Source organism: Chanos chanos, chromosome 3, assembly GCF_902362185.1.
Source record: "Chanos chanos chromosome 3, fChaCha1.1, whole genome shotgun sequence".
NCBI classification, from domain to species: domain Eukaryota; kingdom Metazoa; phylum Chordata; class Actinopteri; order Gonorynchiformes; family Chanidae; genus Chanos; species Chanos chanos.
In genome coordinates, this window is record NC_044497.1 from 41,078,851 (window position 1) to 41,081,615 (window position 2,765).

The window sequence follows — 2,765 nt, forward strand, 5'->3', positions numbered from 1 at the left end:
AAAGAACTGATATCACTAAGTGTATACAAAGACCATTTCATCACTTTTACAACCACTTGTGGCCCATGCACCTATAACATGTCGGCCTTATATGGAAATACGTAGGCCTATACATATATCAGGTTAGCTATAACTGTCTGTGATCCCAGCCATCTCTTTAGGTTAGCATTTACTGTATCCTCATCATTTTATCTTCTTATCCCTGTAAAATAGACCAGCAATTCAGATCTATTCCATTAGACTGTCAGATGAAAGGATGAAATACCTTTGATGCATACATCGAGAACACTCTTTTGAATGCCAGTCTCAGATCTGACTCTACATGTTGCTGCTGAGTGGCTAACATCATGGAGCAGTGCTTCTACAGGTGGGTGGCAAGTAGCAGACAGCAGATGGAAGGGGAAGGAGGCCCAGAAGCACCTGCTGTCTACCATGTATTCCCAAGAGTTTCCCAGAGGAACTCCAACATCTGGCTGGCATACTGTACACATAAATGCATAACAAGAAGCAGGTCGTCTTCTCCGATTTTAGGTAAGCAAAAACAGAACCAAAAGTTTGACCATAGAACATTAGCTTTGAAAAGCACTATTTGTCCCTTTAAGTTAAGCCTTCACCAGAAATGAATTTCAAAGTTTTAATTTTTTTTTTTTTTGTGCTTACCCCCATTTCTGTAGAGAATCACATACTGTATTAGTACTTTAGTATTCATGTTCTGTGTAATGAGTTTGCTACTGCTGAAAGTTGTTTGACTCTCAAAAATGACCATAAGTGATGGAACCAAAACGGAAGGCTATAAAATGGCAAACAGTAATCCATCAAAACATTTATCAGATATTACTATCAAAGGTCTCGCATAGCACAATCCAAGTATGATGATGCCAAATAATAGTGTGACATGTTTATGCCCCCCTGAAAAATACATTTGTGCATTAATATAGCTGAGAATTCCACACAGTCACCACAACATGACAAAAACATAGATCACTCCATTAAATTGCTATACATTCAGTCTAGATCAGTTCACTAAAACATCAGTGATAGAGCAGTCTCTACCAAACGGGGCTGCTAAATTGATAGCTTACATTAAAAAACGCGCTACGCTCCATTGGAAACAGATGCAGGGTAAGAGTGAGTTTGTTCCTTGAGTCACCTCCGCCTATTCATCAGATCCACAAAACCAAAACCGGGTCAGAGAGTTATGTGTGTTGGCCCTCTGGGCACAGCAAACACTGTGGCACAAAGGTTCATCAGAAAGTATCAGAGACTGATGTAGATTGGTGAACTAATACATCCCATGTACTAATTTGCGCATCCATTGCACTTCAATAAGACAGTTACAGTCTAATTTTACTAGTTGTGTGTCTGTATTTTATTGTAGTTCTGCCTTTGATTGTCCTCAATGCTTAACTGACCACGTGAATCACACATACTTTACTGTTTACCTCTCTTTCCAGTTTCATTAATGAAAAGCAGTCGATTTTACGAAAGCCTCAAGAGGATACAGAGAAGCTGTGCAGAACTTTTCTTGAGTCAAAAGCAGAGAAGTAGCCAGTGAACCTTACACTCGGTGCAGGTGAGAGTTGTACAGAAACCAATGATGCACCCTTTGATCAAATTCCCAAAGGAAGTCTAGATTAGTTGAATATGTTGTTCTAAGGAAAGCTATGTGAGAAACATGGAATCTGTCCTTAATTCAGTCAGCTCCTGCATATCAGCACATGATAAATGGGCACTATGCTGACATACACTGCCCCTGTAGCATATTAAACTCATTATTCATGTCATGTTTTTGGAATTTGGAAACTAACTTAATTGCACTGACAAGGATCAAACTAGTGTGTAGAATGTGGTTTCTTGCGGTGAAAAGTCCCAGTAATACAGGCCAACCATTTTAATGATTTTAAATCACAAAAATGAGCCCCTTTGGAACAAAAAATATGTAAATCTAATAGCCTATTTGGTAACCATTCTAAATGGATGAACAGATCCATTTTGTGACACCAATAATAAACCAGTGGTGTGAATTCTATTATAAATACTCTGAGATAGTGATAATAACTCACACTGTCTCGTATATAGCCGCCATGTAACATCATGCCAATACTGTTCCATTTGAAACAGATAGCTCTAATTAACATTTATCACTCCATCTGTTACAGCTGATATATTTTACTACTCAAACGGAAAGTCTGACTTATTGACCAGAGCATTTGTTTTTCTTCGTTTTAATTATGTGTCATTTATGTTATATTCATTTGTAAAATCAGGCATGGTGCATTTGTTACACTTAACTTATGAAAGTATCAATATACACACTCTAAAGCAGTGATTCTCAACGCCAATCCTGGGGGCCCACTGACTTGCATGTCTTTGTTTCAACTCTTCATTATCACAGTAAATTGCACTAATCAAGGGTTTGATGATTAATTGATCAGTGGAAAACAAAGACATGCAGGACAGTGAGCCCCCAGGGCTGGAGTTGAGAATCACTGCTCTAAAGCATCACAAAGACTCAAAGAATCACAGCTGTTCTAAAGCTAGTTTTGATCTTATGCTTGAGTATAAAACAATATCAAACTTTGAGGAGGCCTGTGAGATAGAAAGTGTAAATATTCAATGATGCTACAAAAAAAAAACAAACTTTATTCAATCTTTTTTACCTGTCGAAATATATATCAGGATTACATATTTACATTATAGATTAGTGCTTTGATTACAAACATTTTGAATTAAATATCAGTCCACTGTTTTCCTTAATTCTTTTT